This window comes from Rhodnius prolixus, unplaced genomic scaffold, assembly GCF_049639745.1.
Source record: "Rhodnius prolixus isolate KJV_2025 unplaced genomic scaffold, Rpr scaffold_6, whole genome shotgun sequence".
NCBI lineage: Eukaryota > Metazoa > Arthropoda > Insecta > Hemiptera > Reduviidae > Rhodnius > Rhodnius prolixus.
The window spans coordinates 32,594,578-32,607,375 of NW_027411634.1; the positions used below are offsets into that span (position 1 = coordinate 32,594,578).

Here is a 12,798-nt window from a genome sequence, read left to right on the forward strand (position 1 = left end):
TCTCTTTGTTATTGGCCTCTTGAGCTAGCAAATCAGCCATTTACATTCTTCTTTCGAAGCTTCTTTAGTATATTGAATGTTTATAGAATTATCTTGTTGTTTGTTATGAACTCAAAGAGCTCTGTGTAAATGCTGCCATCATCAGATGCAAGTACAGTGTTTAGATTGGCAGGTAAGGGTCATCCAGTCGCTAGAACAGCCCTCCACAATCGTTCTCTTCCTTTAGTATTGTTAGCACATTCCAGGATTAGATGCTTGGCGACTGCTATTATTCCAAGAAGTACAGGAACACTGGTGAGATCCTGGCTAGATGGTGCGGCGAATAATTGTGGTTAAACCACATTCTAATGAGTACCTATTGTAGTTTTTGTACCTGTAAAATCATGGTCTTTTGGGGACACTAGATTGTAAAATTGGCCTTTTCTCGCCTTTGACAATTCGTATAACCGCTGCCATTCCGGTATAGCACTCCGCTTTGCATAATTTTTAATATCGGAGGCTAACATTGAGTATGGAGATGCTTTTTATAAGGAGATCGCATCCTTGGCTTTACGATCCAAGATTTAATTTCCTCTCACACCTGTGTGACCCTTAATCCAGATAAAATTTACCGATTTACAGTATATCAATGTTTACAGTATGTAGATTCAATAGACCAATCCCTTGTTTTTATTCTCACCGACAGCAAAAGTGTTCTCTAAAAACTACAAAATTACAGAAATAATGCACCCGCTTTTTAATCTTAGAAACTTCCCAATTATTAATTAGTATTCTAAGAAAAGAGAAAAAGGTTTTCTGTATAAAAATGCGTAAAAAACATTGAAAAAATCTGGACCTTTAAATATTAAGTGAAATTTCTCTCACCAGGTGTGCTCACAAATCTCTTGTTGCTGCGGTGCCTCGAGACATACCTACTCCGAATATAATCTAAGCACTAAAAGTCTCGTAACTCAAACCAAAAGTCTGTAAACATTAATTACTAAGTTTTGACACGTGTAAACTGATTCCATTAATTGTTACGAGCAGTTAAAAAAACTTTTAATTTACTAATCAATTCTCAAAAAACTATTCCATTAAAGTGAAGAACATTTTCAATGAAAATATTAAAGCAAACGAAAGCTATTAAGTATAAATACTGCGATTTAGATTGGGCTGTTAGCCAATTATTCCATTTAGTAGTAAAAGTTAAGAAATCTTCTTTAAACCCTTGCCAAAAACAGACAGAAAGAAGTTAAGGTCATAAGCTTTTACGTTTGTAATGGACACCCAATCTCTGTGAATGGGGGTGGAAACAAAGGAAGAAAAAGAGGCAGCAGTAGAAAAGACAAAACCTAAATGGACAACTGCTATTAGAAAAACATATATAGATAGTTTGTGTGAATGCAGAAGGGGTAAAGTATGTGTTTGAAGGCGAAGATGCGTTTGCGCATGAAGAAGGCGGTGAGTGGTAGAGTGCTGAAGTAGATATAGCCAAGACGAGCGGCCAGGAAAAAGGAGCAAAAGATTGGAACAAAGTGTGTTTCTGCAAGGAAAGTAAGAAACGTAGAAGAAGTAGAAGAAAAGAAAGTTGTCTGAAACCAATTTGTCGTATTGTGGAAGATGGTGTAGACACTGGGTATAGCACAACTGGGAGTAAAGACTGTGGCTGACTCAGGTTTACTCAGGGAGGTGTGAGCCTTAGCCGGGTAAAAACAGCCTTCCATCCCCACACTACTTACATCAGTTTCCTTCTAACCTTCCATCTTTACACACACGCACACATACAAAACTCTTCGACAGCTAAGTCGTGCTCAATCTTCGACAGCTAGGTCGTGCTCAATCTTGCGCGTACCTTTAGTCTTCTAAAGCCTGACCCCCAGCTGTCACAATTTACTCCATTCCACCAAAAACACAAACTTAATCTATTCTACATCCTTTCTACTATGGTATTTATCAGGATATCTCGTACTCTAAACCCACGACCATCAAATTGGACGAAAGAATTCCCTTTTGCCCACCAATCAAACGAAGCTCTACTTACATTCTTGCTTTCCAATCTCCTGGTACTAAATAAATAAGAATATAGTGTTAACACTCCATCTCACTATAACTAAAAATCTCAAGGTTCGATCCAACATATCGTTTAAACTCACGAGTATTATTTTCTTTTTAAACCAATCATGAAATGAAAAAGACCATTTAAGGAAAACCGGAAAGATACCAACCAATTTCATTTCATTTTTAAAAAAAAACTGCGGCTGTGTCATGGACCCGGCCGTGTGTTGTACGTGAATACGTTTATGTAACGGGTTATATTTTTATTATATAAAATATTTTTATTCATGTATTTAGAATGAAACAATGTGTCTTCATAATCGACGATCGAACACAATGTATGCCTATACAGTCCGTTATCGATGTAGAAGCGATTTCATCATCCACTTGCATAATTTCAACCGCCCCAGCTGCAGATGTACTGACACCGTCGTTGATCCGCTCGGCCGCATTCTTTGATCCTTTAGCTATCCAGTGGTCTAATTTAATTTTGGATGTAGACGATAGATTCGAAACTATAATGCCAAACTGTATCTCCCGATTTTGTTATCATTAGGTTTTTTGGATTGCCTCCATATGATAGCAAATTTAAAGACGTATTCACGTCAAAATAAAATAAATTAGGCGCCACAGTAGCCGAGCGGTTAAGAGGCGAGACCCGCAAAGCTAATATGCATTGTGGTACTGGGTTCGATTCCCGGTCTTAGGCCTTGGATTTTTTATTTAGGTTAATAAAAGAAATTTACAGTAAAGTATGTATTGCTAGTCGCCTCCGCCCACGACACCTAATTGGTAGTGAAAATAAAATAAATAAATTAAAGTTACGAGTACTTTAAGAAAATTATAAACAAAAGTTACGAGAATATTGGAACCATTTCTCAGTTAATTTCTCCAACTCGAAACAGTATATAAATAATAAGACCGAATAACGCCGAAATATCACTCGTGCTGAGAACAAACGGTTGCAGAAACAACGATTCTTGTAAATGAAATCAAACCAGTCAATACTTCAACAAAATTTGTGAACGCTTTTTTTAAATGTTACAACTTTTTTACGAAGTTGTAATTTCACATACCTCGAACGTTACTTTGTAAACTGAGTACAATATTCCTCTTAAATACTGCTAGAATGCGTGCAAAGTCATTTAGAAAACCATAAGTTAGAATCTGAGATGTGCATAAGTAAGCCCCGGCAAACAGAACCAGTTACTGTTTACCTTATCTGTGAGCGTATGTATCGAGAGTACCGTTTGGTAACTATGTTGGCTCAGGTCACTAAACTATATATTCATTGCCTTGTTGCAGGGGGACCACCTGGCCCTAACCAGGGCAGAGCACACAATCCACGCCTGACGCCTGAACGGGGGGGGGGGAAGAGTTGGCACAAAACCCTGAGCTCTCGACTACTCAACAATGAATTTAAAATGAATTCAAAGCGGGGTAACTGTCCGCCGGAGTAACTGTGGGGCTACCGCCGCACCTCTACAGGCTCTGTCACCATCCACCAGCCTAACAAGGACACCACCCCCCCCATTCTAAATAAACGCACATCCCTTGCTCCATGCACCAAAGTTCTGGTGCAAGCTCACCAAAATGCCTCGATTTATGGTTATTGGCGTAGAAGGGTTTTGTTTGTGTTGTTTTTGCCTGTTACTCGAGTGTTTCGTTTCTCTCCATTTCCCATAACCGCTTCGCAAAACTTGTTTATTGCCATAACTGATGCTGTACGTTGGACATGGAAGTCTACTAATTCTATTGGGGATTTTATACTGAAATCATTTGCTCATTAATTTATTTTTGTTAAATCACGGTAATGTTTCGAGTATTTTCAGACATTATTTGGTGGAAGTCCAGCTAATTTCAGTTTCTACGTAAGAGGAAGTATTGCGTCAAACAGGATACAAGTATTTTTACCGGATGTACAATTTTTGAGGCCCCACTGAGCCCCCCAAAATGGCCTTTAAATTCAAAACAACGAAAAATTGGAGAGATTATATTTCGTTTCGATTGTGTTACAATCGAGTGGTTGCGCTATGAAATCTTTGGCTCTTTGAGACCAGAGGAGATGGGAGCCCAAAATTAACTAGTAAGGAAAGTCCTCAACATCTTCAGTAGGGGAAGGTTCGTCTACTAGATCCAAAAAGCCTCTTGTGGCAGCAGTGCCGTGCGGCATAGGTACCGTGCCAATTCTAATTCTAATTCTAATTCTTATATTTCGTTGGTGTACCACCATGAGATTTCGTATCTTAGCGATAAACAACTCATAATCAGAAATATCACGATAAAAAATGAATTATTTACTTCTTTTTAAAGTTTGCTCATGAAGGCCACATTTTCTTTAGAACATTTATTCTGATTTAGCGTACATTGATCTACAAATTCAACTTAAAATACTTACCCAAGATAATTCAATTAAGAGCAGTTCTGTGACAATGAAATGGTTCACTCTTTAATGTCATATTACAGCAGGGTTAAATTATTTTAATTATTTAAGGCGCGTCAACATCTATGGTTATTGGCACCCGGAGCTTTTTTCCGTGCACTACCGGCCTCCGGACAGTGTTCTCTCGTTACAGACAACACTGTCCATCACCGGACAGTGAGCTGTAAGAAGCTCCTAGGAAGAGAAAATCTAAGGGTCAGCAGCTGGATTCGAACCCGGGACCTCCGCGTGGGAGTCCAGAACGCTAACCGCATAGCTAATCCCCTCCCTAGTAGGGTTAAGTATTGTTCTTTTACTTATAATTATAAATGTTATATTTACGTATATTACATAATATTGAGAGTTAAGAGGAAATGGCATTTCCGGAAGTGCCAACTTTATAGTTTTTTCCCAGCTTCCATTATTCACAAGTGCCTCTCTTAAAAGCAATTGAACTGTATATCAAACGGAAACCCACCACTGTTTAGACTGAGCAAAAATAAAATAACCCTGTTTTGCTTTAGATTAAAAGGAATCGTATTTTAAGCATTTTTGTTAAGGCTAAGAGCTCTGCAAAAAGGAAGCCGCAAAGGATTAAGGAGGGACATGTCCACGTTATGTAGTAGAAAGGAAACGAATGTTTGACGACATATACAGGTATTTAGATGTACCATTTCGCTACGAAGACATAACATTCTCCACCAACATCTATGTGCTTAAATCTATGGCAGAGCTAGCAATGAGATATGAATGTATTTAAAAGTTATAGAAGGAATGGAAGAAAATGCTTAGAGAAGGATTACGGTGATTTTAATTTAGGTTAAGCTATAAGGATGGCAGGAATATAGAGTACTGATCCATCCATTAGTTGTAGTATATGTAAATAGTTGTATATAGTAGAGGGATGAATGAGTGAAGCGAATGTATTTATAAGTAAGAATGGAGAGTGATTGTTATTCTAGTGATAAGCACCTAGACGATGCTGGCTGTATGGCGGAAGCCAATGCCAAAAAAAGAAAACAAAAAAAAAAGGTTAAGGAGAAGTTGCTGGACTAAGTCCTTCCCACAGGATGTGAGAATATAAATTAAGGAAAAAAACAATCAATTACTGTAAAATCTATCGTGTCTAATTGATCCCACCATGATCAAGTTGGACCAAGAGAAGCTGCCAGACTAAATCAACCAATAAGTGCCTTAGGACACCTTCTAATGTTCTATTCAGTCGCCATTTCTAGGTAGACATCCTCTATATACACAGGCGCCTAAAATAAGCTCTTCATACGATCTATTATTTAAATTTTGATTGACTGTTTGATTACTCTACAACTTCAGTTTATAAATCTGTGATAAGCACTAATTTACCACAGTCACTTTGAATGGGGGGCTTCACTTAATGCAGGAAATCTTACCAATTCTACTGTCTACTGGGAAGGACTGTCATTCAATAGTTCTATAAGAAAATTTAAAATGGAAGAAGAAAATAAATTCATAAAATTGCCTAATTTTGAAAAAAATCCCAAAAAATTAATGATCCTAGTACGAGGGTCGTTTGAAAAGTCCGTGCAAAAATAAAAACTACTTAATTTTTTGGGGTAAACCTTTTTTATTTTTCAACATAGTCTCCTTTTAGGCTTATACACTTCGTCCAACGCTGCTCTAGTTTGTTGATCCCTTCCGATTTGAATTTGTCCAAGTCTGAAAAATAGCCATTCGTTTCTGCAATCAACTCCTCGTTTGAATAAAATCTTTTTCCCGCCAGCCATTTCTTCATATTGGGGAAGAAATAGTAGTCCGAGGGAGCCAAGTCTGGTGAATAGGGGGGATGTGAAACGAGTTGGAACCCTATTTCCATTAATTTTGCGACCACAACTGCTGAGGTGTGAGCTGGTGCGTTGTCGTGATGGAAAAGGACTTTTTTGTGGGCCAATCGTGGGCGTTTTTCTTGCAGCTCGGTTTTCAAACGGTCCAATAACGATGAATAATATGCACCTGTAATAGTTTTACCCTTTTCCAGATAGTCGATGAGGATTATTCCTTGCGAATCCCAAAAGACAGTCGCCATAATCTTTCCGGCCGAAGGAACGGTCTTCGCCTTTTTTGGCGCAGATTCCCCCTTGGTAACCCATTGTTTAGATTGTTCTTTGGTCTCAGGAGTGTAGTGATGTATCCATGTTTCATCCACAGTGACGAAACGACGCTTAAAGTCCTGCGGATTCTTCTGGAACAGCTGCAAACCGTCCTTACACGATTTCGTTTTTGGTCAAGCGTGAGCAATCGCGGCACCCATCTTGCGGATAGCTTTGTCATGTCCAAATGTTGATGCAAAATATTATGTACCCGTTCATTCGAGATGCCCACAGCACTAGCAATCTCACGCACCTTCACTCTTCTGTCATCCATCACCATATCATGGATTTTATCAATGATTTCTGGAGTAGTAACCTCAACAGGGCGTCCAGAACGTTCAGCGTCACTTGTGCCCATATGGCCACTCCGAAAATTTTGAAACCACTTATAAACTGTTCTAATCGAAGGTGCAGAGTCACCATAATGTTTATCAAGCTTCTCTTTAGTCTCCTCAGGCGTTTTGCCTTTCATAAAGTAGTGTTTAATCAACACACGAAATTCTTTTTCGTCCATTTTTTGAAAATCACTCGACTTCCTCGATTCAAACGAATGCCAAACACAAAGAAATAGACCGATCTGGCTGAAACTTGGTGTGTGTTCTTCCAAGAGATGCTACTAACTAAACATAACCTCGGTACGCGCCAGTGGTGCTATCTCTCTGACTTTGCACGGACTTTTCAAACGACCCTCGTAATCATTAATCAGTAAAATAATAAAATAATGCTAATAAAACTGATATGATAGTAAAGAAAATTAAAGAAAAACACAATATGGCGCCGGTATACAACCGTCAGCCACCGGAAATATACAAATTTTTCATTTAAATTCAACTTTCTCTTAATGAAATTCTTCCAATTCGATCATGGAAAAGGTTCTGTTGTTTTCCGATTAAGTTTCAAAATGAAGTCGTCTGTTACTTGATGACGTCAAATAGTGGTGTTTAATGTCGATGGATGGAATTGAAATACTTTAGCGGCAGAATAATGACGACGAAAATTGAACGTAATAATTTATTATTTAATTTTCTTTAATTCATTCTGAGTTTCCCAGCAAGAGAAATGTAAAACTATGATGTTTAAAATGAAAAGCTCACTGTTTTTCTTAAGTTTCCTTTTTTTTTTTTTCTTTTTTTGTAATTAATTTTAAAAATACCAAGTAAGGACAGAAAGGATTTAGTAAAAAGTTGTTCTCGTTGGAGAACTTCCGTCAGAAGTGCATTTATGAAACTCCTCGAATTTTCATTTGTTCAACACGGGGAAAGGTATTTCATCTTCTAGAAGAAGGAACTTAGTTTGTAACCAAGCATGCAGCACATATTACCCGCACCAGTGGCAGGAATGTTAGCCTTTCTATGGGTACTTTTAACTTTGAGAATTGAGGTAAAAGGGGACACACCAGAACTTCTCCACACAGTTTCAGTGTTGTGCAAGAAACTTTGGGAAGAGAACTTGTCCGGCTCACTAAAATGTAGTTAACATCGGCAAGATAAACTACGTTAATCCATTTAAGGATCTCTTTTAAAGTTATTTATCCTTATATTGAGATATTCCCTCTAAGTTAATAGGGTCACAATCGATTAAAACGTTTGCTTTTTTTCTTTTTTTACTTAGCCTAATTTTATTTTCTTTTTGTTTTTTAAATTTAAAGAAAGAAATAAGTAACAATTTGATGTGAACTTGCACAAGAAATATTCTCTTTTTTAATTAAGTTGCCCACAAACTTGTACTAAAAGGCTGGTTCACTTCCCTACTAGTATAATATAGTTTTGTTTCAGGATGTTACCCTATACAGGGGTCGGCAACCCGCATGCGGCTCTTTTATCCAAATTTGGTGGCTCTTCAGCCTGCCCAAAATATATTGTATATTTTAATTTTATTGAAACGAATGAAAATTCCATTAATTAAAGGTATTTTTTCAAAAATAATTTCAAATGTGATACGTTCGAAATTGAATAGAATTTGTACAATATCAAAATAAAGTACTTGATTTATATTGTAAGACTGCCGCCTTTTCATTCGTTAAGTTATTATTTATTTGTTTATTTACTTTGCAATATGTAAAAATAAATATATAAAACAATTAAATGTTATTGAATATCATAAAATAATAATTTGCGAATACAAATGATCTACATAGTATTTTACACTATCATCCTTGCGGCTCTTGGTAAGATTTACTAAAATTATTTAAGGAGAAATGGCTCTCTACTTAAAATAGGTTGCCGACCCCTGTCCTATACCATAGGCATAGATATAGTTCAATTTCAAACCTATCACATTTAAAATTCTTTTTTGAAAAAATATCTTTACTTTAATAAATGAAATTTTCATTTGTTTCAATAAAATTGAAATATACAATATATTTTGGACAGGCTGAAGAGCCACACAATTTGGATAAAAGAGCCGCAGGTTGCCGACCCCTGCCCTATACAAATGGAGCATTGGTTACAGAAATTATATTAAATGCAATGTAATAATTACACATCATAAGCCTCAATAGACTTAGAATTGTTTGCTTTATAATATTACCTCTATATTCTAAATACCATTCTCTTTATACCCAAATTGCCTCATGAACTGCTTCATAAGATTTATTTTCAGCATTTCCAGAGACTCTCGCATTTCGCACTGCTACGATGAGGTGAAGTGGCTTTTTCCTGTCTATCGCCGCCAATATTTTTTGGCTTCTTTCCTTTTTCAAGTCATCCAGTCTCAAAGGCCTTCCTATATTTTTCAACTCCTTAAGTTTAAATCCTCCATCCATTCCCGTAACACTAGATCTCGCTCATCTGATCTCTATATTCCCTCTCACCGTACCTCATCCTTTGACAAGTCCTTCCTAATACGTGCTACCTCTCTCTGGAACTCCTTGCCTTCATCTGTCCGCCATGCTCCTACCCTATCCATCTTTAAATCCCGTCTATTCAGTTATCTACTTTCTATTCAGCTTCCTCCGAAATTCTAATTGTTTTAATTTATTTCCTTAATTCCTGCTGTTTTATTATTTTATTTTTACTTTCATTTTCACTTATTATATTTTCACTTTTGTAAATACTTATTTATTTATTTAATTTCTGTTTAATCACAGGCCAAACTATTAAGGCCTCTATTTGTTCCTGTATTTATTCTTAGGGGACAATTCTCCCAGAATAATAAATTTCTTTTCTATTTCTATTTCTATTTCTAAAATTACTAATTTTCAAATACATATGGCAGAAGTTATGTCAACTGAGAGATAGTGATTTCTATTTCCAAAAACATTAGGAAATTTCTTTAGTTTAACCTGGAGTTTTCTACCAGGTTCAAGAAAATGTTGAGCACCAAAACGAGACAAATTATTTTTCATCTGAGAGTACCAATTATGCCTGAAATTTGTTACTTGGGTTGTGATCCAAAAATATTAACTTCTCCTTACATATCTTTGGCAATCTTTTGTCGTCCATCTGAACAACCCTGGGGACCACCAGTTTAACATTCTCTTAATGACTTCAAATTCAATGTGTTCTATACCGGTCTCCAAGCGTACCACATAATTGGGAGTATTACGCTGCCAGGTGAACAAAGATTTAAAAATTACATTACATTCATTTTCGAGCAATTACAATGGAGCCCATACTTCACAGGCGTATAAGTAATATGGCGCACACTACAGATCTGTAAAGCTCAACTTTTGTGTTCCAGGCGCCAGATTTAGATTCAACAAGAATTCCTGTTACTCTAGAAAGTGGCCATTTCAGCTTCTTTAACAAATTCATCAGCCTTCTTTGCTATACTATAAATGTTCACTATAATGAAAATGGTTGCCAATGGAAACGCAGCCTCCCAACAATTACACTAAAATCTATCATCGCTGTAAAATGTTTCAATACCATAAATGTTGTCCAACCTTAAATGAAACTATGCTTCACATTCAGTTAAACCAAAGAAAGATAGAATTAAAGATTAACGATTAACTCTTTAAATTCCAAAAAATCCGAACACAGGAAATCCAGAGAGATCTGTCCAATTACTGTAGAACCTTTCTCTACTCCTCAGATAGTCTTCGCTGGTCTGAACTCCCCCAAAGACGGAACAACACTCTTTTTCACAAGTTTTCTGGCCTATCGTGTCTTTAAGGGAAAGCTTGAGCATTCGTTCTTACCTGTTATGAATCGCTATCAGTTACCATCATAACAGTCACTACATGGTGTGCTCTTTTACCTTGACCATCAGAGGCTAAATAACAAACCATTTGAAAACTCCAAAAACCTGCTAATGAAATTCAGGATGCTTGCCATTACAGGTAGCAGGATAAAAAATAAGTAAGGTGGCAAGCCTTTCCGACTAGAAATCTTTTTTGCTCAGCTAACACTAACCCCTCTTCGTGACTACTACTACTACTACAGGTCACGCCAATAAAGAGAGCATTTCCGAACGTGGAAAAAGAGATGGTAAAAAAAAATCAACGCAAAAAAAAAATGGTGAAAGATGTCAGCTGTGAAGAAGATGAAGTCAACGGAAGTCTTTCCCAAATTCAATATCCTCGTGAAATATATTCGTGATTCACTTCCTGTGAATAAATTGTGTACATTGTACATAATATACAACAGAAAGAGCACATATGTCCTTCATCTTAAACTAGCGTAAGATGAATACATTTGAAGTGTGTATAACTAGTTGTGTAAACATTGAAAGCAATATACAATGGGAATATACACTTGGGTTATTGGTCATAGCTCTGCATGTACAGAACAATATCGGCCCCTGTATAGAACAGTATAGTAGTTCGGTCAGTTCGGTAATGCATATACCAATTATAATACAACTGTGCTTGAACATTGACTGAGCAAATAGTTATTCCTAGATCAATGAAGGCCCCAGCTTCTATTATCCATTCTAATTGTATTCTAAACAACAATTAACGAAGGATTACATCTATTGATGCATTATTGGGCTTATATTGTTGGAAAACACAATAAGAATTTCTGTTTACAGACTACCAATCTTTCAGTAGCACAGAAATACAAGGTTTTGATAGAAAAATCATTTTTAATGCTCTACGAATAAACGAAGCCCAAATTATTATGTACTGAAGTGCCGTAAGGGGATTGTTGGGAAAAATGAAGCGCAGATAGTAATTAACGTCTGATCAACAAAATATAGTTGGAAATTGCGGAAAAATCAATCACTATTTTCTGTACGCCTATTGGTTTTGTAGTAAGACGGAAAGTGAAGACTAGTTCTTACTGGATTATTAAATTATTTTTGTGAGACTGGCCGCATTAGTCTCTGAGTCCCTTAACTTGGATTGAAAAAGGAAATTTAATGGGCACTATTTTTTTAGAATCACCGTCTTTCTTTGCCCTTCTAATAAAATTAAAAACTAAATATCTATTTCTAGAAGGACACTTGTTGGGAATTTCCAAAAATTGTACCTTCAATTTTTCTGAAATGTAGTTTATCTGAAATTGACTACTGCAGAAGTATAAGGATTTTGGGAAGATTATGAAATGGATTAGATTAGACTAGGGCGGCCTCAGGGCCTACGCCACTGCGACCCCTTTGGGTCTATTGTGGCTCCCCTAACTTTAAAGCTCACCCTCCAGACCTGTCCTTTTAATTAGACTCTTAATGCTGGAGAGCGACTCTTGGGTAAAGCTCTCAGGCCTTGGTTTTTCCTCCCCGAGAAGTAACATCCTTAGCCACACGAGCCCCTCACACTGACACAACACATGTAGTGCCATTTCCTCCTGTTCCTGACAGAACCTACAGAGGCTATCATCTGCCAGGCCCATGCGATGCATGTGTTTTCTGAGTCTGCAGATGAAATTGATTAATGGATTAGGATGATCCTAGAGATGAGAATGGAACTGTAGCGACGTGATATCAAAGTTCTTGATGAATGGTACGCTTAGATCATTATGGATGGTGCGACTGGAGAAATAATATGGTGTACTAGGTGTGGCTACTAAATAACGAGACTGATGCTGTAAAACATTTTATTTTAAATTTATATATTTAGTTATTATCTATCACCTTCAATATACATTTCTCCCCTATCCCTACAACGCTCCAAGCTAATTTACCATTGTTCGAAACAGTGCTGGAAGTCTTTTTCTCTGAGCTGCTGCAAGACGCGTGCCACAGCTTCAACGGACTGAAATCGTGTTCCTTTTAATGCAGATTTGACTTTGGGGAACAGATAAAAGTCACATGGGGCCAGGTCAGGCGAATAAG

At 37.0% G+C, this 12,798-nt stretch overlaps 1 protein-coding gene and 1 long non-coding RNA gene across 8 annotated transcripts in view; both read right to left on the reverse strand.

The window, feature by feature from the left end:
* Nucleotides 1-12,798, reverse strand: part of LOC141460300 (nucleolysin TIAR) — a 1,257,025-nt gene that overhangs the window by 138,517 nt on the left and 1,105,710 nt on the right. The gene's annotated exons all lie outside the window — the stretch shown is intronic.
* Nucleotides 7,679-9,829, reverse strand: LOC141460922 (uncharacterized). The gene is made up of 2 exons (XR_012462421.1): nucleotides 9,776-9,829; nucleotides 7,679-9,151 (listed from the first exon to the last, which is right to left on the reverse strand). It is a non-coding gene; the product is annotated as an uncharacterized lncRNA (long non-coding RNA).